This window comes from Eulemur rufifrons, chromosome 8 (genome assembly GCF_041146395.1).
Source record: "Eulemur rufifrons isolate Redbay chromosome 8, OSU_ERuf_1, whole genome shotgun sequence".
Lineage (NCBI taxonomy): Eukaryota > Metazoa > Chordata > Mammalia > Primates > Lemuridae > Eulemur > Eulemur rufifrons.
The window spans coordinates 122,553,013-122,578,520 of NC_090990.1; the positions used below are offsets into that span (position 1 = coordinate 122,553,013).

Here is a 25,508-nt window from a genome sequence, read left to right on the forward strand (position 1 = left end):
TTGTGTTGCTACAAACATTCTAGTGCAGATGTCTTTTTTATAGAAATGTCTTTTGTTCCTTTGGGTAGATACCCAGTAATGGGATTGCTGAATCAAATGGTAGTTCTACTTGTAGCTCTTTGAGGTTTCTGCATATTACTTTCCACAAAGGTTGTACTAGTTTGCAGTCCCACCAGCAGTGTATGAGTATTCCTTTCTCTGCATCCACGCCAACATTTATTGTTTTGGGACTTTTTGATAAAGGCTATTCTCACTGGAGTTAAGTGATACCTCACTGTGGTTTTGATTTGTATTTCCCTGATGATTAGAGATGTTGAGCATTTTTTCATATGTTTCTTGGCCATTCGTCTGTCTTCTTTTGAAAAATTTCTGTTTATGTCCTTTGCCCACTTTTTGATAGGGTTGATTTTTTTCTTGCTGATTTTTCTGAGTTCTATATAGATTCTAGCTATCAGCCCTTTATTGGATGTGTAGCATGTGAATATTTTTTCCCATTCTGTAGGCTGTCTGTTTGCTCTCGTAATAGTTTCCTTGGCTGTGCAGAAGCTTTTTAATTTGATTAGGTCCCATTTATTTATTTTTGTTGTTGCTGTGATTGCCTTTGAGGTCTTCGTCATAAATTCTTTCCCTAGGCCAATGTCTGTGAGAGTTTTTCCAGCATTTTCTTCTAGAATTCTTATAGTTTCATGCCTCAGGTTTTAAGTGTGTTATCCACCATGAATTGATTATTGTTGAGAGGTGAAAGGTTCAGAAGCTAAGCATGGTCGGGCCTGGTTAGTACTTGGATGGGAGACTGTATTTCCATATTAATTTTAGAATAATCTTGTCTATATCTACAAAAAAGCCTTGTGGGGATTTTGATAGAAATTGCATTAAGCCTGTATATCAATTTGGGGAGAATTGGTCATTCTTATGTTGAGTCTTCTAACCCATGAATATAGTATATTCTTCCTTTCTCTTTATTTTCCTTGATTTCTCTCATCAGCATTTTGTAGTTTTCAGCATACAAATCCTATACGTTTTGTTGGATTTAAAACCAAGTATCATCATGCTTTGTTTGCTTAATGACAGGGATATGTTCTGAGAAATGCAACAGGTGATTTCATCATTGTGTGAACATCATAGAGTGTCCTTACACAAACCTAGATGGTATAGCCTACTACACACCTAGGCTATACAGCTGCAGTCCCCAAATGCCGAGGCACAGATTGGTACTGATCCGCAGCCTGTTAGGAACCAGGCTGCACAGCAGGAGGTGAGTGGCAGGCAAGCAAGCCGCTCCTCATTACTCACATCACCGCATAAGCTCTGACTTCTGTCAGATCAGCCACAGCATTGGATTCTCAGAGGAGCAGGAACTCTACTGAAAACCGTGCCGAGAAGGGATCTTGGTTGCGGCTCCTTATGAGAATCTAATGCCTGGTGATCTGAGGTGGAGCTGAGGGGGTGATGCTAGCGCTGGGAGCAGCTGCAAACACAGATTATCATTAGCAGAGAGGTCTGACTGCACATTAAATGTAATGCACTTGAATCATCCCAAAATCATCCCCTGCCGTCTGTGGAAAAATTGTCTTCCATGAAACCGGTCCCTGATGCCAAAAGGGATGGGGACCACTACTATATAGTAAAGCCCAGTACTCCTACGCTACAAGCCTGTACAGCATGTTACTGTATTACAATGGTATTTGTATATCTAAACATAGAAAGGGCATAGTAAAATTATAGTATAGAAGATTAAAAATGGCATATCTGTTTAGAGCACTTAGCATGAATGGAGCTTGCAGGACTGGCAGTCGCTCTGGGTGAGTCAGTGAGTGAGTGGTGAGTGAATGTGAAGGCCTAGGACATTACTGCACACACACTACTGTAGACTTCATAAACACTGTATACTTAGGCTTACGCTAAATTTAAAAAATATCTATTTTTCTTTCTTAAACAATAAATTAACCTTAGCTTACTATAACATTTTTACTTTATAAACTTTTAAATTTTTTTTAAAACTTTCTGACTCTTTCATAATAATACTTGGCTTAAGACACACATCGTACAGCTATACAAATATTTTCTTTCTTTATATCCTTATTCTATAAGCTTTTTTCTACTTTGAATTATTATTTTTTTTTTTAATTTTAAACTTTTGTGTTAAAAAAGTAAGACACAAACCAGCCTAGGCCTACACAGGGATAGGATCATTAAGACATTAGTAGGCAAGAGGAATCTTTTTAGCTCCATTATAATCTTATGGGACCAGGGTCGTACATGTGGTCTGTCATCGACCAAAACATTATGTGGTACATGACTGTATTTCTTTCTTTCCTTCTTCTCTTTCCTTTCCCTTTCCCTTCCCTTCATTCTTTTTTTGGCCATTCTTTTAGGGTAGGTCTGCAGGAGATGAATTCTTTTTCTGTTCCTTCACCTAAGAATGTCTTGATTTCTCCTTCATTCCTGAAGGATATTTTTGCTAGGTACAGAATTTGGGATTTTAAGCTCTTTCTACACCTGAAAAATATTATGCCAATGCCTCCTGCCTCCATGGTTTCTGATGAGAAATCCACTATCACTGAAACTGTTTTTCCCCAGAAGTAAGGCGCCATTTCTCTCTCGTGCTGTTTCCATGATTTTTCCTTTGTCTTTGGTTTACAGAAGTTTCATTATGATTTGTCTTTTTTTTTAATTTCAGCACATCATGGGCGTACAAAAGTTTAGGTTATGTATATTGCTGCTGCCCCCGCCCCAAATCAGAGCTTGAAGCGTGTCATCCCCTAGACGGTGCGCATCTCATTCATTATGCATGTATACACCCAACCCCCCCCCCCCCACATCTGCTGACCTGTCTTAGAGTAGATTTCTTTGGGTTCATCCTGTTTGGAATTTGCTCAGCTTCTTGAATCTTTATGTTTATAATCTTCTGCCAAATGTAGAGTTTTCAGCCATTATTCTTGAAATACTTTTCAGCTCCACCCTTCTGTCTCTTCTCCTTCTGAGACTCATGAACGTTAGAATTTTTGTTGTAATTTTCTTTGTGGTAGTCCTAAAGGTTCCTGAGAGTCTGTTCACTGTTATTTGTTCTCTTCTTCTTCGATTGTGTAATTTCTACTGTTCCATCTTTCAGTTTACTCTGTCTTCTCCATTCTGCTATTAGCCTATCCAGTGAGGTTTTTCTTTCCAGTTATTATAGTTTTCGGTTCTAAAATTTCCACTTAATTCTTCTTTATTTGTTCTATGTCTTTACCGGGGTTTTCTATTTCCTTACTCAGACTTCGTATTTTTTCATTTGTTTCAAGTATATTCATAATTACTCACTGATGCATTTTTATTACAGCTGCTTTAAAATCCCTGTCAGATAATCCTACCATTTCTGTTATCTTGGAAGTGGTATCTACTGATTATATTTTCTTGCTAAAGTTGAAATTTTCTGGGTTCTTGATAGGATGAATGATTATCGATTAAAATCTGAACATTTTACTTACTGTTCCTAGATTCTAGATCTTAATTAAATCTTCTGTTTTCCTCATGGTTTACCACTCCAGCAGACAAGTCTCGGGAGAGGGACTACCTTGATCCACTAGGGTTTGAATGGAAGTTCAGGTTCCCCACATTGTCTCCCATTTACCCAGGGAAGGTGGGGAAACTCCTGTTACTGCTGGGCAAGCCTAGGAATTCCAGCTCCCTGCTGTACCTCCACTGATAACCACCCGGGCTGGGAGGGACAGGACTGACTCATCACTGCTCCCCCACGCCCTCCATTGACCCCATGAGGTGGGAGGGTGGCCTCATTATTATTGGGCAATGGTAAAAGTCCTTAACTCTCCTCTATGCCTCCTCTGACAGCACCTCGGTGAGAAGGGGTTCACTGTTGCCCAGAGGGGTGCACATCTCAGCTCTCTATTGAGTCTTCTCTGGCACCACTACGGCAGGCGGGTTGGGCTGCCTTGTTACAGCCTGGTGGGAGTATAAGTCTATGCTCCCCACTGGGCCTGTGCTGGCAGGTTTGGGAATGGAGCCAGTTCTGTTCCATGGTATTGGCTGAAGCAGAGTGGTTACTGTCTAAAAAGTTGTCTAACTTGCCATAGGCCGCTCCTTTCCTTTGCTTTTGACTAAAGAGGAGCCAGCTTTTGTTAAAGCTTTTTGTTTTCTTTTTTCTGCGTCTATTGTTGATTTGCCAATTTCTCTAGCGCTATACCTAGAATATAAGAGGCCAAAAGAAAAACCTAGGAATTCACCTCCATACATTCCTCACGTAACAAGGTCCCTAGCTAGTCTGCCTTTTTCTAACTTTCAGTCTTCTTATGCTTGTTTTACATACAGTGTTTAGGGGTTTTAGTTGTTCTTAGTGGAAGGATTAGAGAAAAGTTCTTCTGCTTCATCTTTCCAGAAGCGTAAGTACCTGTTTTATGGTTCCATTCACTCGTTACTTGTCACTACAGCTAGTTTTGGACATGAAATTATCTAGCATTATCTTTTCAGTTGGCTACCAAAGTTATCCAAGCTTCTTAAAATGACTTGAGTAGTTTTTTTTTTCTATTTCTATAAGAAATGGCTTGTTCCTGGAAGGTTTATTAAGATTTCCCAATCAAAATAGGTAATTCTGGTGCCTCACTTGGTAGAGTTGATAGGTTTCTAGGGATGGGAAGAGAAGAATCGTTTTTGACAGGTACCTCAATTCTTTTAATGATTATTGCTAACTGAGGTTTTCAATTTCTTCTCAAGTCACATGGGCAACTCATAATTTTCTTTAAAGATTATCCATTTCATCTTGTTTTCAAGTTTATTAAAATAAGGTTGCTCAAATAATTCTCAATAACATTTAAATATATAGAATGTGTATTTCTATGCCTTCTGTTGTTGCTAACGCTGTTTAACGGTACCTTTTCTTTTTTATCTTAATCATCTTAGATAATAGTATGTGTATTCTGCATCTTTTCAATAACTGGTTTTTAGTTTTGTTGTCCATCACTTTTTAAATTATTTTTATTAGTTTCTGGTTTTATCCTTATTTCCTTCCTTTTACTGTTTTGGTGAGTTTAGTCTCTCCCTGCATCCCTCACCTCCTTATTAACTCATTTATTTTCAGTAGTTCCCTGTTTTCTAATGACTGCACTTATGGCTAAAAACTTCCCTCCAAGAAACATTTTAGCTGTAGCCTGTAAGTTCTGATATATAGTTTTTCCTTTTTATTCAATGATACATTTTTAACAATGCCCACCATGTTTCCCTGAGGTATTTAGGAATACATTTTTTCAGTTCCTTTTAACGTTGGCCTCGAGATAACACAATATAGTTTATCACTTCTATAGAACTTGTTGAGACTTCTTTTACGACATGTTTGAGGTCAATTATTTGCAAAGGTTCCATATATACATAAAAACAATGTTATTGTGTGTTTCCTCGGGGCAAGATTAACAGTATTATTCTAATCTTCTATGCGTTTGTAGAGAATGGAACGGTTAAGAATTTATCAATAGTTTCTTGGAATTATCAGTATTTGCTATATATACTTTTAAATTATACTTTTATGTATAGGGACATTCCTGTTGGTAGACTGTTCCTTTATCACTTTAAAGTTATCCTCCTTTATCCACCTCCCTCCCTTTTTTGGCCTCAGAATCCACTGTTATACTAGGCTTCTCTTTGAGACTCTTTGACTGGCACTTCTTTGTACATTCATTAATCATCTTTTCTGTGTCATTTGCTTTTAGGTATGTCTCTTATAAAAAAAAGATAGATGGGATTTTGATTTTTTTAAAAATCTAATCTGAGTGTCTGCTTTTACTAGGTTTGTTTAACCCATTTATTTCCTTTATGATTACTGACATGTTTGGTCTTTTCCCATCATAACACTTTATAGTTGATATCTGCCCCTGTTGTTGGTCTTACCTCCCTTCTTTCCTGGTTTGTATTAGATGTATTTTCTTTATTCCCCCACTAAGAGTTTGGGAGTTATATATTTTCTTTATATTCTTTTAGTGACTGTTTTTATCACTAAAAGAAATTTATATTTCTCTACCGAATTCTAAAGTCAATCAATATCCCTAAACCATTTCCTAATGAGAAAACAAGTCCTTACATAAATTATCTTCACATATACAAACTCCTTGAGTTTTCTGGAATTCATTTTACACTCTGGCATTATTTGTTCCATAAATAATGTTCCATGAAAAGAACTCAGAGATGACGTAACCTGAACCAGAATTAACTTAAAGACATTTAAAAGTTCTCGCTGTTCTTCGTAAGTGATGGAATGTTTTCATATCATGAAAGCAATCCATTTTAAACTGATGATATGCCTTGAAATTAAAAATAATCAATGTACACAGCATCTCCATCACCGTGCTAATTATCTTTTACCCTTTAAAAGTAATAGCTCCTAAGAGTAGGATCAAGATAATAAAAAATGCCTAATTAAACTTAAATTTTCAAAAAAAAATACCTTGTAAATAGGCTGTTATAATAAGCCAAAGCATCAATAACAAAGAATTTCTATAAACATGGAACTAATAGGGTTCCAAATTAAAAATAAATAAGAAGAAGCAAATTAACCAAAGGTGATGCAGCAGAGGCAAATTTGTCCAATTTACTTTAATATCTGTCATAAAAGAATGAATTTCCTTTTTATCATAATTCAGCCCAAAAGCCATTAGATGGGGCTGCGTAAGGCAGGCATCCAAGCTTAGGGAAGTGAGTGGGGGAGCAGTAAAGAGGAGATTGGTTATATACTGGGAGATTAATCTAGTAAGTAAATATATTAAGGATAAGGAGAGCTAAGTTTATCGCTGCTGGAGAAGAGAACTAAAACCCAAAGAGAGAAAAAACTAGAATGAATTCTACGATCCTGAACTGGAATTTGAGGCTTTGTTATGAACACAGTGTTTTTTTAAATATATAAATACAGAGATAAATATACCTTTACGTAAATATACACATATTCATATGTTCTATCCTCCAGCTCTGTCTACTGAGGGCCTGGGAGCTATAATCCTCCTACAGCAATGAGCATACTTGGCAGCCAGACCTTGATTTCTAAACGCCACTCTCCACTTTAAGGAACCAGGGATCCTCAAAGAAGTTACTGGTGGAAGTGCTTTAAAAAATTATGGGAATATGTTAAAAAGACACCTGGAAGACAGTTGGAAGGGATTCCCAATAGCCAAATTTTAAACAATTTGGACAAAATATATAAAAATAATAATGAATGAACTATAATTATCACTTATAGGAATTCATGAGTTCATGCTGATATAAATAGAGAGAAGAGAAAGCTTTTCCTTAGAGTAGAATGCCAAATAACATACAATAAATAATATAATTAGAAAATCAACATTTGAAAACCATTACAGTGATAAGCAGTTCAGTGAAGAAACACCACCACACTAAATCTAGTAGGTAAAAAATTGGTGATGAAGACAGTTTCCCCACAATAGTTATTAATTACAAAGAGAAGCATAACTTTACAGTGGAAAAGCCTAGCGAACATCACCTTAATCAAATGATCAAAGTTAGCATCATCAGTCAAGGGACAAATCAAAATTGTGCACCACCTGAGAGGATGTAATAAGAAGAGTACAGCATCGTTTCTGTGATATTCCTGCCAAAGATGCATGACCTGAATCTAATCATGAGGAATCATCACATAAACCCAAATTCAAAGACAATCTATAAAATGTGTTCTTCCAAAGTGTCATGTTTCTGAAAATCAAAAAGACTAACGAACTATTCCAGATTAAAGAATAGTAAAGAGATATTACAACTAAATACAATACAGGATCTTACATTGGATTATTTTGTTGCAAGGGACATTTTGGGGACAAGTGGCAAAATTTGAATAAAGTCTATGGATTAGCTGATAGTAATGTATCACTGTTAATTTCCTGAGTTTTATCTTTGTGCTGTGGCTACACAGAAGAATGTCCTTATTTGTAGGAATTACACATTGAAGTACTTTGGGAAGATGGAGCATCGAGTCAGCCAGTTACACTTAAAAAGGTTCAGGGACAAGTTATTTGCACTATTCTTTCAACTTTTCTGTAAATCTGAAATTATTTTGACAGAAAAAATTTAACAAAAGAAGAAAAAAGAAACAGATCAACAAACTACCATACAGTGACTTTTTTGTTATCCTACTGTAGCTTTTCCTTCCCCATCCCTCAGAAACCCTTAATCACAAGAACAGATGTATATTAACACTGGCAAGACTACAATTCTTACAGAATTATGAAATATACAGATAATCTAGCATCAAAATGCACTTGCAACAATTTAAACAGTATTCTGATGGGCATCTCAAGATCTTATGGAGGAGTGCACATTTTAAAGACCTACATTTTATTAATGGAAGTTCAGATTTAAAGTCAGATCTAAGCACTGAGTCTCGAACAACTTTCCATAGTTTGTGTCATCATTTATTTATTATCTGGAAAAAAAAAAGAGTTTGAAGACCATTATAACCCAAAATTCTACTAACTATTTTAGAAACTTAGTTAATTTTAAATAAACTCCCCTCAGATATAAGACAATATTAAAAAATGAATTTTAACTGTGGTATTATAGATATATAGATATACAGATTATAGATATGTTCTTTTATAACTATCATTTTAGCATCACTAAAATGTGATGCCTGACTTTCCCACTTAAAAAACCCTTAATATCTGTTATGAACTGAATGGTGTCACCTCAAAAGATGTTAAAGTCCAAACCCCTTGTACCTGTACCTGTGAATGTGACCTAATTTCGAAATGGGGACTTTGTAAATGATCAAGTTAAGATGAGGTCAATAGGGTTGGCCCTATCCAATATGATTGCTGTCCTTATAAAAAGGGGAAATTTGAACACAGAAACAGACACGGTATAGAGGGAAGACAAAAAGAGAGGCATCGAACAGATTCTCCCTCACAGCCCTCAGCAGGAGCCAACCCTATCTTATAACTTCGACTTCTAGCCTTCAGAACTGTAAGACAATAAATTTCTACTCTTTAATCCACCCAGTTTGTGGTATCCTGTTATGACATCTCTAAAAAACTAATCTAACACCTGAACCTTAATTCATCATTTCAAAAATGGGAACATTTATGCTATCTCCCAAGGTTGTCTTTAAAATTAAAATGAAAATGTTACTTTGAAAATAACCAGGAATTATAAAAATGATACTATTATACTCTCTTGATAAATATTTAATAAATATTATTGCCAAGATTTTTCTCCTAGCATAAGAAAAACTTTTCAGTGCTGCTCTTGAATATTTTCATGCTTTTTAACTAACTTTTAATCCATAGGCCAGAAAATCATCTTTACTGTACAAAGTAAGAATAGAGAATCTTAATATTGTTAGGACTATCTGAACATGTCTGAAGTACAGGTTGGTTTCCTCGTTTATTTTCTCATGTTTTAAACCCTAAATGACATTTCTTAAAAAGTACAAAATTTTCTCTTCTGAAAACTTAAAATTTGAAGGAAAAAAAAAAAGTTGACCCTTTGGTGGCCAGGTAAGCACAGTACAGCAATCCCAGGCAGTTATGATTTAGAGCGCTGGAAACAATCAACAGCATTTGGTGCTGCCAAAAGCAGATGAAAAAAGAATATGGAAGATAAACAAGCTGAGCATCCAAACAAAAAGGAAGAAATAATTTTTTGCACAATGCTTTCTTCTTTTTTGCACAATGCTTCCTGTACTTCTATGTATAGTAAAAACGAAAGAATATGTGTGAAGGTTATCTAACATATGCCTAGCATAGGAGGAATTCAATAAACATTAGCTGCTCCAGCCCTGCCCCACCTCCTCCCCTTCTACTCAGAGGATGATGAGTAGTTGCAAATAATACTTAGGGTAGGCAAGTAACTTTGTAATCTTTCCAAATTGCCAGATAATGTCAACAAATTTCACATCATCTTTAAAAGCTCTGGTTAGAAAGAATTTTACTAAAAAAGAGTACCAGTCAATGTATCTCACCTTGTATAAAATCCTAACATATGACTGCCCAAAACAGAAAGGTACCAGGCAACCTAACATACAATCTAATTGTTTCTCACTATGAATAGCTAAATGCACATAAATTACAATTCTTTGGTATACGCTCTCCACATCTTACCAGGAATAAATGTTGTATGACATGAGCTATTAAGAGACTCTAATCTTCATGTAGGTGATTTGTAAGATGGTAAAATATAGGCTATAATATTCTGATGACTAGTTTTATAAAACTATTATTTACAAAGTGCTTCTACAAAACTATCATAGAGATTATTACAAATGTTATATTATCACAGAATAAAGATGATATAAAAATATATTTATATACTCTATTTGTATTTCACAACTTTTCAGAAGAGACCAGAGTCTAACCTAAGTACTAGGGCCAACCCTAAACTATTTTCCACTGCTGGCCAGGTCACAGGCATCCCAAGCATCACTCCATCACATCAACAAATGTCAAACAAATTTCAGAGTTAAAAATTTTTAAAAATATATATTTGATAAGTCATTTTAATAGCCATTCCACAAAATAAAAGGCAATCATAACACCTGGATTTACCAGAGGCTACTAAATTAATAGCTTTATTTAGCAGAAAATATTTACCAGGTATAGAAAGACTGCATTCTTTCTTTGAACTGATTCATTGAAAACTGAAAGTAGTTTGGTAATTAAAAAGGCAGGAAAGCTCTTCTTACTTTTCCAGTCTATGAATACAAAAAGAGAAAAAGGCAAAACTGAGTAAGCTGTATAAAATGACCTAATACTTTAAGAGGGCACAATTATACAGAGTGGGGAACACCAAATGACCCATCAAGGCATGTTTAGCTGCCTTATGCAAGAACTTCTCTTGTGTCTATTTCCTCATCTACAAAACACAGATAACTAGTACCACCTCTTACTAAAGGAACAGGGAGGTAAATGAGAAAGTTGTTCGAACATGTATTGTAAGGTCCTATTCTTTCATGAAAGCTGGATAAAACACTCTACTTAGATTTTCTTTAAAGGCTGCATTTCACTAACATAAAAAAACAAAAAACTGACCAAACCCAACATTTTGGGTTTTTAAGTATCTACTTCATTTGGCTTTATATAGATAGATAGATAGATTACAGATATAGATTCATTGATATAGGTTGCTACAGTTGTGAAGTATTCTAAAAAAAAGATACAAGATCACATTTTATATTTAGAAAACGAGAAAGGTCAACACTTCATACACACAAGTGTGAAAATTCACCGTCATTGGTTGACCACCAACCACACTCCTTGTCATGAGGCCTCAGAATCCTGATCAGTACAGAGTTCACACAGCCTCAACCAACAAAGAGGAATTGATACATGCTCTGACTCTCATTTGCCATATACCTATACTGTATGGCTATTTTCGAATTAGTATAACTAATTAGTATAACTGGTATAAATTAGTATGACTGATCAAGTAGTATAAGTAATTCATGAAAACTATATAAATTTTATATAATCAATACTCACATAACTAGCCTGTATCATTTTTTTCTATACATTCAGTGATGTTCCTATTTCATGAAACTCTGAACCAACAGCTTGGGTTCATTGGTGCAAACAAAATCAAATGTATAAATAGTTCAAACTGTCTTCTTAAAAAGGAGTTGTTTTTGTGACAGAAGTGGATCAGAGTGGCTCGTACTACTTAAAAGTAGAGATCAACATAACCTTCTACCATGATTCTCTAGCAGTGGTCAAAAACTTACTAAGATATTTTATTAGACAATACAACTGAAAAGAAAGAAACTGAATTCTTTCTCTCTTGAAAAATTCTGACCTGTACATACTTTAAGTTCTCTAAGAGCATGAAAAGAAAATCTTTAAATTTTAAGAGGATATACCTAAAACAAAATGTACTTTAAGGAAAAGGGATAGCAAGACATTGAGAAAAAAAAAAATACCCAAAACAAATTTAAACTTGAACACACCCACTAAAACCCTCCAGAGTAGGATCTGTAGTGAATAAGGAAAACCCACCCACCCTTTCAATATAGTGGTTACAAACTGACAAGCTCTTTCTGAGTGCCCATTGGCACATATTGAGACCTTTTATTCTTTTGAAATGTCCCCCAACTTAAATTGGATGCAAATAAGCCAGGTGTGGTCCCTGTAACAGTAATCCTGCTAGTCCCTACTGTGTCTCCACAGCAACGTGCACAGCTGGCAATGGCAAAGAAGTTGTACTGGACTCAAATTGGTTTAAAAAGTTTCAATATTCATTGAGTGAGATGACAATTATAGTATCTTACTTAAGAACAAATACAAAGCAAAAATCCTATCTGTACTTGAAATATTAAGCAAAATCAAAGCAAAGTGTTTTCTGCTAGTCCAAAGTGGCTTTGAGCATAGCAGCAACTAATGGGTCCGTGAGAAGTTACAAGATCATCACCAAATGGTAACCATCCTTTGACTTAAAAACATTCCCTGTGTGTTACTTAATGTAAGAAGTAACATTGAGGGGGGGGGAGAGAGAGAGAGGGAAACAAAATAAAGTCTAAACACTAGCAAATCTTTTCCTTAAATTTAATACCACTGCTCCTTGCTTTTATTAATATTAAAAGTGTTTTTACAGCATTGATTCTCAAAGGGCAATACTTGGGTCAGCATCAGCATCACCTGAGACCTCGTTGGAAATGCAGATTCTCAGGCCCTACCCCACACCTCCTGAATCAGAGACTCTGGGGGTGGAGGATCCAGCAATTCGTATTTTAACAATCTAGAAGATTCTGAACCACTGATTTACAGTGTCAAACTTCAGAGGAGACTGAAATATGAAATTAAAATGCAATGCTCTATCCTACTCCTTGCAACTAAGTGAGGGATAATAGCAAAATAAAATGTGAAGGCCGGGCGCGGTGGCTCACGCCTGTAATCCTAGCACTCTGGGAGGCCGAGGTGGGCGGATTGTTTGAGCTCAGGAGTTTGAGACCAGCCTGAGCAAGAGCGAGACCCCACCTCTACTAAAAATAGAAAGAAATTATATGGACAGCTAAAAATATATATAGAAAAAATTAGCCGGGCATGGTGGCGCATGCCTGTAGTCCCAGCTACTCGGGAGGCTGAGACAGGAGAATCCCCTGAGCTCAGGAGTTTGAGGTTGCTGTGAGCTAGGATGACGCCACGGCACTCACTCTAGCCTGGGCAACAGAGTGAGACTCTGTCTAAAAAAAAAAAATAAATAAAATGTGAAGAACTCACTGGCCTCCTGAATTCAGTCTGCTGGCCAGTATCTCACTGTCTAAAAGGTATCCAGAGATTGGCAGTGGTTCAGTGTGTCCGTCCGTCTTCCACATGTCAAGCACCAAGGGAAAATCAGGTGTCTTCTCCCGATTACTCCAGGAGAGGAGGGTTCTTGCACACAGGACGCTACATACACTACCATTCATACATAACCCATTACCAATCACAACCCATGTCCAATCACTGAGGTCTTCACACACAACTGCAAACCTAAACTAACCATACATTCCTTTATAAGAGAATAATAATTTTTCTAAGATACTAAACATGTAAAGATGAGTATGAAATCTGAGTTATAAATTTTAACATTCCTTACTACTTGTAAGAATTTAAAAAAATATATATAAGGAAGGATGCAGTTCTTCCTTAGTATCTGATTAGATACTGCTTTCATGTACTACAAAATATACCTTTCATTTTTCCCTTAACTTCAATATAATCATTTACAACTCCTTCCATTATTTCTTTTCTTTCCATATTTCTAATGGGCAGCACTTCAAAGAAACAGCTAAACCAGTGACAGTAAGAGAGACTTAATGGAGAAAAGCCGCTGGGTAAATCAAAGATGCCATATGCTGTTAAAACTGATGAATTCAAGCCAACTAAATAGTTTTTTGAAGCTCATAATTAAAAATAAATTTCTAAATGCCTTCAATATTACACCCAAAAATATACTTTTAAAATTATATTTTAAGTGAATATAAAGACCAGCCAAAATTTAACAAAAAAAAAAACCCCAAAGCCTGGAAATTCAAAGGGAAGCGTTTGTTTAGTCGCAGGATTATCTTGCAATCTGTTTTATGATAAGAAATATGATGAAATTTACTCAAAGGTCAGATTTTTGACTCTACATAGAAATTAGAAAACAGAAAAGAATGTACATTTAACTTGTTTTCTTCTGCTTGCCATTTTTTTTTCTTAAATTAGAAAATGCTTGCATCTTAGGTACATATTTACTTAAACTTTCAAGGAGCATTTTTATTTAAAGAATAAATTCAAATCTCAATTTCTAAGTTTAATGTTTTTCCAGCATTTACTCTAGTCTTCTGGAAAAAGAAATGCAAAAGAAACGAATCCTGGAGTCGTCATTGTCTTATTCTACATCAAAGCAGCAATGCAGAATAAATAGGAAAGCTCTATTTGTTAAATGTTAGTGTTCCTTAGGGTTCATCTTCAGCCCACTTCTCACTATACCAGTGATTGTCAAAATATTGTCCTTGTCCCACTAGTGGGCCAGAACTGATCCAAAATTGCTGATTCTGTTGATTGCAGTATTTGACAGAGGAGTACACACTAGCAGTATATGCTGATTGCCATTCGAACTCTCCCCAATTGAAGAAGAGCTAAGACATTTAGAAAATAACCTCTGCTGAAAGGATGGACTTGAATTATTTATCCCATCCCCCCAGCTAATAACCTGCTCAAGAGGAGACTGTATTTCAGAATCTTAATTCTGACCAATGAAATCAAGGACAGAGCTCCTGGACTTTTCTGGGATAGTTATTTTCACTTTTAATAGAGACCACTAAGTGGTTACTTTCCTTTCTCTGCACAAGAATAAGAAAGTATATTTCCCCGGCTGCTGCTGGCAGTTATCTTGCAACCATGAGGGAAAGAACCTGAGGGCAAACACCACACAGCAGAACAGAGTCAAAACATAGCCCAGCCCTACTGTCTCTGAAGCTCCTGGTCTCTGACTTTATTAGCCAACAAAACTCCATTGTAGTTAAGCCAGTTTGTCACCTGAAGCTGAAAGCAACCTACCAATAACAAATACGTAAGTTACAAACACTTATGAATTTGGTGTTCACAACTTGAAATTAGAGAGTTACCAGAGTTTACTAAGTATTTTTTCAGTGTTCTGGTAAGAAATGTGGCTGTCACATACTATGCAAAACTCATGCATGCATAATACGGACAAATTGGAATTCTCAAAATTTGGTCTTGTTATTAGTATACAATCCATATTAAGTTATGGTTTTCAATTTCAACTATTCTTTACTGTCTCACGTATAAATTTAGTTATATACTTATATATCTGTACCAACATTTCTAGCCTATAATTTTCCAAAAATCAGCCTCCTTGATACAAGTCATTAAAGTTCAATCCTCATATTTCACACTACAGTGTTCTGCATATAATTGGAATATGCAGGATGAGCTACAGGTATGATTCTACCTTTATCTATACCTATAGGCATATGTATGTACATGCAAAAAAGGAGTTGTAGGTTTATACCAAATGGTTAATATTTACCACATACATTTCTATCTTTCTTTTGTTTCAATCTTTCAAGGAAGATTTTTTTCAAATACAAAGCTCAGGTTGCTTAGAAATAATATAAATCTGGATTCTTTCTGACCATCTTTCCATTTGGCCTGAATTTAAGTCTCGTGTTACCTGAATGCAAAAAGACTAATTGGATGAACTTCTAAAATGCTGCCCTTACTGAGTCTCCACCAATAATCCATCTCCTCCAACAGGGTAAATTCTTTATCCAACTGATGACCTAACAGTATGTGAACTAAAGAAAACTTTCTTCTTGTAATTTTTTTTGTCAGATAAAATAAAACTTTCAAAGATTTTAAAATATTATCACAGCTACTACAGACCCTTTCTAAATTATCTTTACTAGAAAACAGTAGCTCCAGAATGTATCTCTTTTATAGGCTCTACTTACTTCACATTCAAACTCCCTCATCATGCCGTTACCAAAAAAAAGTTCACTATGACCTTTAAGTTCTCTGTTCTCTGTGGTCAAGAAAAAGGCCTTCTATAACCCACTCAGATACACTGGTTATGATAACACCAAGTAACTGACTCAACAGGACATTAAGAGAAATATTTTATCACAATTTTGGCCTCTGAATCATGTTCATACTTCACAAAAATGACAGCAGAAATTTCTAAAGTTTTCCTTGGTGCTCCAGAGAGTAAACTTGACGTACATAACAGTTGTCAATAATGTTCAAATGGAGAGTGAGGGTAAAAATTTTAAGCAATGAGGAATGGTTATTATTTAAAATGGCATCAGTATATAGGGTAAATTTTAGCTAAATCAAATCAAGATCCTATCTTGAATTAGTATACAGTCCGTGTTGTCATTCTTCCTTCTAATATAATAGATACTGCAATAGAGATTTTTTTAGATGGTAACAGAAAGGCAAGTCAAAAAAGCAGTATCTACTTCACCTATAAGAAGCCTCAGCAGCTCTTCCTCCCTAGTCTAGAAGCACTAAGAGACAAGGCAATATAAACATTTGTGAGCATATGTGTGTGTGTGTGTGTGTGTGTGTGTGTGTATGAACACACACAGTTTTCTAACATGAATTTGAAAGAAAACAAGTCAGACAATACAACAGGCATGCCAGATCTCAGGAGTCCCAAGCCAGCAGCACACCTACAGGGTAGCCAGAATTCATTTTGGCTACCTAGAAGACAAAAGAGCACCTATAGTATTGTCAGGCAAATAACTTCCCCTACCTCAGACTGTTTGGGAGGTCATATGAGGCTATTAAAATTCTTTGTGCTAAGCTTTAATATGCTAGTAAATTGATTTTATTTTCACCTTGGAAAATTTCCTAAACAATATGCTAACATGCTATAAGAGAATGTTACACTTGAGGTGAGAGAGGCACCTAGCACCTGCCCCCACCCTGAAAAATTAAAATCTTAACATTTTTTTCCCTTTATTATAGACCACCCCCCCCACAATCTCCTTTTACTTAGAGACTACCAGGATCCAGACATTTTACCATATTGCCTAGATCCATTCTTGCAAACCTTATCACCTGTTTGCCTAAAATAATCCCATACTAAGTAACAAATTAAATAGGTAGATAAAGAGTACAGGCCATTAAAGAAAATAAAAAGAGAACAACTAATCATAACATATAATCAGCTTGTGCAAACCACGACTGAGCCTTTTCCAGGGTTTTCCCTTATCACTGAACAAAAACAGTTTAAGTACTGCTGTCCTGTATCATTAGATTTAGAATCAAATCTAACATAAAAGGCAATCTTTCCTGGTTTTTGCAAATAGCAAAGGGTAAGAGCTTTAGAGCAGAGAGAAATGTTAGCAATGATCAGTGCATCCCTACACTGTATAAACAAGGAATGATGTGCAAGGTTGCATGATTTATTTAAGGACACTGTGAGTGAATGGCACAGCTGAAATTCAGATCCATTTTCTGACTCTTAGTTGAGATTAAGTGTTCTTCATCACATTGACTCCTCCCCTTCAAAAATGCATGTTTTCCAACAATTTTATAAAGTGACTTTTTAAAAAGTAATCAATGTTATTAGCCAATCTTTTAAACTATACTGATCATGAGTAATTGTTCTCAAAAGATAATTGTATGGTAAGTGTTCACACATTCATTCATTTACTCAACAAGTAATTCTGAGAGATTACTATGTACAGGGCACTGTACTCCGCTCCACAGGGTCGGAAAGATGAACCAGATGTGATTCTGATCTTGAGAAGCTTCAGTCTGGGATACTGAAAAGCTAGAACAGATATTAAAAATCTGTAATTTGAGTAAAAGCTAAAAAATGTTTTTACTTTGGATAAAAGGGTCCAAACATATGCACATTTCAACCCAAGAGAAAATGTAGTTTTCATGCAATTTTAAAGGTTTCTTATTCACGTGGAAAATCTATTTATAATTACATACTTATGGAATAAAGTTTATTCTAAAGAAAATAAACTAAATGCTTAAATTATATAACATAATTTGGGATTTTGGATATGCCTTCAAAGGGCTTCCATATCTAAGACACTGTAATTATCGGTCATTATCTTTTATCTATATAAAAACAGATTTATAATTCCACTAATTTAGCAACTATTTTAACGTTTTTGTATTATAACGGGGTCACTAAAAACTGTATAAAAGAAACAGACCATAAGCTAGCAAATACATCAAACATCTTAGACCAAATGTTTTCCATCTGGGTTTGAGTTCCACTGGCCAAATATAGACTAGGGTAAAAATTAGAGTAACTCATAACACCTGAGTCAGTGAAGGATGAGGATTTATGTTATGACAATCTAGCATGATTTTTAGACCATCATAAAATCAAAATTAATTTCCACAAAACATGTCAGATCACATTAAGCCATAAAGCTAATATACCCTCTCAGCACTTACAGTACACAGGAATGTACGCCAAGCTTATTGACATGAGCCTCACAGCCTTTGCAATTTCTGTTCCTTCAGCTGAGGATGCTTCTGTCCCAGTGGCTTCTTTTCGATATATTGCAGTCTCTGAATGTCACCTCTTCAGAGAGATCCTCCCTTACCCTCTAATCTAACAAACATTGCCCCTCCCAAATCACTATCTAATACCTGATTGTATTTTCACTATGTACATCTAATCCTAATCACTAATACCTGATTGTATTTTCTCTATGTACATCTCATAATTTTAAAACTTGTTCATTCGTTTGGTTTCTATTCATCCCTACTAGAAGATGAGCTTCCTGAGCACAGGCACTTCAGTAATTTTGTTCACTACAGCAACCTTAGTACAATGTGGAATATGGCAGGGGCTCAAAAACATTTGCTGAATGAATGAATGGTGCCCCAAAAGTCAACAAATATTAGATCAGAGATATGAAGACTTAAGTCCACAACAAAACTCCCTGAAAGAAACTAGTTCTAAAAAAGATAGAAATATCTGCTCAGAGCACTCACCCCACCCCCTCACAGAGTATCTAAAAATTCAAAAGTTTGGGGAAAAAAAAAAAAAAAAACGTGAAAACACTGTTAAGAAATACTTCTTTTTTAAAGTTAGGGTCACAGGGACAAAGAATAGCTTCTGGTTTGTGATGTTCTCGGCCATTTAAAGAGCAACAAGTTCTATTTTATTTATTATATGTCTATAACATTTCCTCAAGATTAGAATAGGTTCTCAGAAACAATCAATTTAGTACTGTCTTTAAATTAATGGATGTGAAATCTAAGAACATTCTGAGTAGAAATTCCAGATTCAAATTATAAATCAACATTAACATTTAGGATGTTGGTAAATACGAGGCAGGGTCAGTTAATACCTAAATTAAAATCTGCTCAGCAGCCTATAAGTAGATACAAATCTTTCAAGAAACCTAGCCATTCCAAATCACATGCTAGAGACACTGACTATATCTCTTTACTATGCAAGATAAGACCAATCATGTTAGGAGTCCTGTTGAGATTCCAGCTTCTCTCTGAAAAATTCTGAATATGAAGTCAATCCACTGTTTGCCATAGTTGAATAAGAAAACACACTACTTCGGGAAAATTTATTTTTCATCTCTCTGTAAGTCAAGCATTTATTATGTACCAAGGACTTAAAATAAGTCTGTACAGTTTACTTAGATTTACCCACATTACTGATTTCTTTGCTCACCATTCCCCCTCACATCACACTCTTTCCCTCTGAGTTCAATTTCCTTCTCTCCTAAGTACATCCTTTAAAAGTTCCTTTAGTGAATGTGTGATGGGAGCAAATTCAGTTTTTATTTGTCCAAAAAGGTCACTTCATCTTTACTCTTAAATAAAAGTTTAAGATGGGAAAAAATTAAAGGTTGGCAGTTATTTTCTCCCAGCATTCTATGATTTCATTGTTTTTGGGTTTCTACTGCTGGTATCAAGCACTTTAAATGTGGCTCTTTTATGGATAATTATCTATTTTCTCTATTAAGATATTCTGTTTATATTTGATTTTTGGTAATTTTACTATAGTATGTCTAGGTATAGAATTTTTACCTTTTCCACTTGGGGTTTCGCTATGCTTCCCAAGCTGAGAATTCATGCTGTTTATCAATTCTAGAAATTCTCAGCCAGTATGTTTTGAACTGGTAACAGCCCAGAACTACTCCAATTAGATTCATTTTAAACTTCATTCTATTCTCCTTATCTCTTTTTTGTATTTTTCATTTTTAACTATTAGTACCACATACGGTTAATTTCCTGAGATGATTTATTAATTCACTCTTCAAAACACATCTAATGTACTGCTGAATTTGTCCAGTGAGTTTCTAAATTTCAATGACTATTTTTTTCCTTTCTAGAAATTGTTTTTTTTTTTTTTGCCAAATCGGTCTGGTCATTTTTAGTTTGTGTCCTTGTTTTCAATCTCCTTTTAATATTAAAGTATTTTTAAATTAACTCAAATAATAAATCTGATAATTCCAATAATCTGAAGTCCTTGAGGGAGGAGGATGTCTACTTCTATTGTTACTTCTACTCTACTCTTTGGCCATAATCTTCTTTTCCAACCTTATCTTTCTTTATTCCTTCACCTTCCCTAATCCAGTCAAATGGAATTACTCATAATCATGATTTTATGCACCTGTACTATCTCTGTTCATCTTTGTTCATGTTTTTGCCATTGGCAACCCCCATACTCCTTAAGTATTCAGATTCTACCCCATCCCTCAAGATCTACCTTCACTAAAGAAAAAAAAAAATCTAGCTTCACTGTCACTTTTTCCATGAAGCCTACTCTGAATAACCTTCTTGAGAATATCTGTCCTAATTCAACTCTGCAGCTTCCTGTAAACCTACCACAGTGCCTTGCCCAAAGAAAAAACAGCAACCGAGAAATAAACACTTGCTCAAGATATAGAGAAGAAATTAAATTCTTACAAGAGAGACTGGGCTTGAACTCTGATATCCTCTCTAATTCTAAGGTTTTGTGATTTTATAAAACAGTCTTAAAATATATCTGAAGTACATGCTGCTGTTTGTGTTTTAATATGGCAAACATTATTGAACACCCTACATGTGTTACATAGGGTTAAATGTGATCCTCTTTTTTTTTTTTTTTTTTTTTTTTTGAGACAGTCTCACTCTGTTGCCTGGGCTAGAGCGCAGTGGCTTCATCAGAGCTCACAGCAACCTCAAACTCTGGGCTCAAGTGATCCTCCTGCCTCAGCCTCCTGAGTAGCTGGAACTGCAGGCGTGGGCCACCATGCCTGGCTAATTTTTCTATTTTTTGTAGAGACAGGGTCTCACTTTTGCTCAGGCTGGTCCTGGTCTGGAACTCCTGATCTCAAATGATTCTCTTGCCTTGTCCTCACAGAGGGCTAGGATTACAGGCATGAGCCACCTGGCCAGGCCGTCTTCTTTTAATCCTACCAAAACCTTATAAAGCAGTCAGTCTTTATTTCACAGATGAGGAAAGGAGAGTCAGGCAGATAGTGCTAATACAAATGCTCTGCAAGTGGCAGAATCAAGCTTCAAACTTGATCTTTTAACTTCAAGCCTACTGCTCTTATAGCAACATTACAGCTGCCAAGTAATTTAGAATATAATTTAATTTCCACATCTAAGTAAACAAAGAATAATATGTTGAAAATATCAAACATGAACGAATCAAGTATGCATAGCAAATAACCAGAAGTTATTCTTTTATACTTGCAACAAAAAATGTTTTTCAGCAAAGCAAAACTACTCAGCATGTTCAATCCAATTCAACAAACATTTATTGTGAAAGGAGCTAACAGAATTCTAAAAGTAAAAGGCCAAGAATAATATTAAAGTGGAAAGTCTACCATTGTATGTCTTAGAGTTTATGGTGACATTGAAGAAGATTTTATAAGACTAAAACGTCAAGTTATTCTCCATTTTCATTAAAAAGCCCCTTTTAAGAAAAAAAATATAATCTAATATTGACAAAATTCACAAAATATTGACATAAAATAAAAATAAAAAATCTTCACAAGGAAATGGCGTATAGGAGCACAGTTTCCCACTTTTGCCTCCACATCAGAACACAGCAAGGTGAAGACTGCCTACGCTGAAATGTATCAAATCATAGTTATATCAACAATTATCTATTTTTTGAGAAGTTTCTTGGACCATTCACCGTGGGAATGTAAGCAGTGCCCTACTGAACAAATTCAAGGACCCCTATGTAATGACCTTCCTTAACTAACTACTTGACCTTTTGAGCATAATAGTTCCCCAGAAATGGTGGATTTTAATGCACATGGCTCCTAGTTAGTGACATCATGACCTGCCTCAAGGCACATGGCCCCTCCTCTAAAAGCCCATGATCTCCATTGTCAGAGAGACCATTTGAGGCAGCTTCTTCCACTCTCCTGTCAACAGAAAAGAACTCGAACTCTGTAAAATAATTTAAAGAGGTTTATTCCAAGTGAAGTGTAAGGACCATGGCCCAGAGTCACACCCAAGAAAGAAGGCTTGAGAAGCAGTCTTGCTGTGGATGGGTTACGGTTTGGTTTTATACATTTTAGGGAGCCAGGAATTCCACGTAAAGCCATAAATCAATACACAGAAGGCGTACATTGGTTTGGACTGAAAAGTCAGGACATCTCAAAGTGGGGAGGGAGGGGGAATTATAGGTTATAGGTGGATTTAAAGATTCCTTGATTTGTAATTGGTTAAAAAAATGAAGCTTTGTCTAAAGGCTTGGAATGTTTTAAGGTAAGGAGGTCTGTTAATCAGAAACAAGCCACTGGATATATACTCAGAGTCACGAGATCTACTGGGTAAACTGAGGACCTGCGGGTATGGTTCAAGCTTTGTCTTGGGTAGCCGTAGGCTTATTAGTGAGTTACAGACGGTATCTCCAAGAAGGGAAGAGGGCATGAGGAGGTACGTCTGACTTCCCTTCTCATGGCCAGCAACTCAGCTTTAGGGTATTTCTGGGGTCCCCTTGGTCAAGATGGGGTCCATTTAGTCATCTGAGGGGCTTAAGATTTTGCTTAAGTTCACAGTCCCAAGATGCCTGTCATATTAAAAATTCCCCTTTCCCCTGGCAAACGTCATTGTCTCAATAATTGGACCTCGACCAAAACCCCTGTGGTTTCAACAACAGGAAGGGCAAAGTGAGTACAGTAGCATATTTTCAAGTAACTGAAAAATAAACTAGAAATGGATTTTAAATCCTGATCATTATTATTCTGTCAAATAACAATGCAAAGAGTGCAATACACAGCCCAAGTTCAGCATAACAATTTAATTGAAGATGGCAAGCTCTCACTACATAAAAGCCTGGACAGCAGGAGATGCAGGGTGGTCTACCAGAGAGCAAAACAGCTGAAGCCAGAGGGCTGGCCTTCTCTCTCTCATTCTACTACTAAGAACCTTTGTGATTTTTAAATAAGTGACCAATCTGTGAAATGAAAAAGCTGCCATACATACTCTCCATGGTGCTTTTCAGATCAGAAACATCCAAACAATTTTCAGTTAAGGCAAAAAAAATACCAACATTTATTACATTTGGACATTAACTTTAAGACATACACTATTTAGAGCAGACAGAAAGCTGAATCATTAAGGAAATAAAAATTACCTCATTTGAGAACACTATTCCAGACCCATACAAACTTACTTAAATACCCTCTTTTCTGTGTTTCTTTTTCCAGCCTTGAACTCTCCTCCTTAATTCTGATTACTGGAATGTTCTTCCACATTCAGCAGACCAATCTTTTGTTATTCAAACAATTCCTAAAACTTTAAATAAATCTCAAGTAGCATAATTACATCCCAGGGCTCTAAAAGCATGAATATGTACATGCTACTGAAAGGCATTCTTGGATACAAAATCTCCACTGGACAGGTTCTTCACTTTGCCAGTTAAATCTGCCTAATATGTCCACCTGGTGTAGTTGTACTAGTATCTTTCACCTGTCCAATATTCAGTTCTCTATGTCTTTAAGAAGTTCTGATATTCTTCTTCTTAATAGCTACCACTTATTGAGCCCTTACCATGGTCCAGTACTTGTTCTAAGCATTTTGCATACATTAGCCTCAAAAAGGCCCAATTTACAGATCAGGCAAGAGAGGTACAGAGAGGCAAGGGACCAGGACTCAAACTCAGACGGTCTGGTTCTATTACAGAACTGCATTCTTAACCCCTGCCTCCTAAATGATGGTAAATACTGCATCTACTCCACCTAATCAAGATTTTATGATCTGAGATCATATATAGTCTCATGGTTTTATTTGTTTTGTATTTTTTGTTCTTTTGTTTTTCTTACAAGAGCATAAGAAAAACAAACTAGTGAGACAGCTGTTTGCACAGATTAGTATGCTGACACAGGCATTATTCTGTAAGTCCATCACACGGCCTATACAGAGTTGCTCCTCAAAAAACACTGGTTAAATGAATTCCTAAAACATCCTAAATTCTTATAATGATCCAGATTGAAGTCCTTCAAATATTTTGTCTTTCTGGCCTTTAATCATCCCTTTTCTGGACTTTCCTTTACAGATGCACTCCCAAATTTCATATGGTGAAAACTTAATTCCCAAATTCATATGTTGATTAGAGGTGGGGCCTTTGAGAGGTAATTGGGTTTAGATAAAGTCATCAGAGTGGGGCCCCCATGATGGGGCTGGTGGCTTTGTAAGAATAGGAAGAAAGACCTGAGCTGACACCCACACTTTTGCCCTCTGGCCATGTGATGCCCTCTGCCATGTTATGACACAGTAAGAAGACCTTTGCCAGATGTTGCCACCATGCTTTTGGTCTTCTTAGCCTCCAGAACCATAAGAAATAAATTTCTTTCCTTTATAAGTTATCCAGTCTGTCTGTTACAGAAATAAAAAACATGCTAAGATAAATCTACATATAGTACATAGAGATCATTTTGGTACAAGAGTAGAAAAATACTTTGTTGCCAATAACCTTTCTCTTAAAATCCAGAACTAATCTTTTGGCCATAGTACATCAATCTATTATCTTCAAATAAATGGCAATGACTTTTAAATTCTCTCTTTAGTAATAATTTGAAAATCATCATCCTACAAGTATAAACTGGATTCTTTTCCCCCAAACACTTTATTTTAAACTCTCACGCTATAGTTCTTTTACCATTTTTCCTTATTCAGACAATCACGGGCATTTTGTTCCCACTTCCAATAGTCTGTGTACATAAGACTGGTATATAAATGGACCTCTGGAGAACCGTATAACTTACATTTCTTCATCTAAACCAGACCCAAATAAAGACTGAACACTCCACTCTCCTCCTATGGGGATGCAATCTTAAAGCATTTAAGGCTGGTGGACCAGGACCAGCTGTGGCCTGTTAGGAGCCGGACCACACAGCAAGAGGTAAACAGTGAGCAAGTGAAGCTTATCTTTATTCATGACGCTCCCCATTGTTCCCATCACCACCTGAGCTCTGCCTCCCGTCAGATCAGCCGTCAGATCAGCCACAGCATTAGATTCTCCCATCCAAGTACTAACCAGGCCTGACCCTGCTTAGCTTCTGAGATCAGCAGATGAGATCAGGCGCCTTCAGGGTG

At 36.0% G+C, this 25,508-nt stretch overlaps 1 protein-coding gene across 1 annotated transcript in view; it reads right to left on the reverse strand.

Moving 5' to 3' along the window:
- The window catches only part of POU2F1 (POU class 2 homeobox 1), a 164,694-nt gene that overhangs the window by 81,153 nt on the left and 58,033 nt on the right, over nucleotides 1-25,508 (reverse strand). The window lies entirely within an intron of this gene.